Source organism: Telopea speciosissima, chromosome 11 (assembly GCF_018873765.1).
Source record: "Telopea speciosissima isolate NSW1024214 ecotype Mountain lineage chromosome 11, Tspe_v1, whole genome shotgun sequence".
Taxonomy (NCBI): domain Eukaryota; kingdom Viridiplantae; phylum Streptophyta; class Magnoliopsida; order Proteales; family Proteaceae; genus Telopea; species Telopea speciosissima.
In genome coordinates this window covers 54517450-54518428 of record NC_057926.1, presented here as the reverse complement: position 1 = coordinate 54518428, position 979 = coordinate 54517450, and positions in this window count along the sequence as shown.

Below are 979 nucleotides of genomic sequence, written 5' to 3'. Positions count from 1 at the left end.
AGGGGTAGACACAGAGACACATCTAATGTCCATACACTGACCAATCTAATGCCCGGCCATACAATAGATCAAACTTCGTTAGACACATAAAATAATCACCAACATCTTTCTGATGAATAATAAAAACAAAAATTAACATTTTACAGTTCCAAATTCTTTCTTAGCATGTTCTCAAAGTAGATAACAAAATCCCAAAAACTTGTAATTCCAATTGAAACTTTCAATAAGCATTAAGAAGATGTTTGATCACTGTAAAAATTTTAGAAATTGTTACAAGATGTAAATAATAATCCAAAGGAAATAGACAGAGACCAAGGAATTCAAGCAAGTGTTACAAAACAAATACCCAAAAGAACATTTAATTTCACAGTAGTCAACCTTCTAATCAATGAGTATTCTTCATATTTTAAATTTAGCAAAATGACTATTTGTATGAATTGAGGAATGCAAATTAAATCAACCAAACTATTTATGAAAAATAATTAAGAAATTCAATAATGCAGAAGCTTTTGAGAATCAAAAGAGATAAGAGAAGTTATGGTAAAACAATTTTAAAAGAATTACTTACTATAGTGATCTACTGAGACACACACACACTCTCTCGAACAATCAGTAGGACAAGGAAGTAAACCAGACCCACATTGTCTTTCCCTTCAAGGCTTCAACCCTTCAAAGTATCCATTCTATCCTCTTGATCAAGAATAACTATGTCTTCCGATCCGAGAGACCAAAAAAAAAAAAAAAAAAAAAAAAAAACGAATGGAGAAAATAGGAATATATATCAACCAATGAAATAAAGGAACGTACCACCTTCACTTCGAGGAGTCAGACTGATCGAGACAGAATCGATGACTTAGAAAATCAAATTCCTCCGAACAAGAGGAGCGACTGGAATTATGATCCGGGTACCTCCTTTAATTTCTTCTGATCCGCCAATTTCGCCTTCCAATCCTAATTCTCAAACAGAGAAGATCGGAGG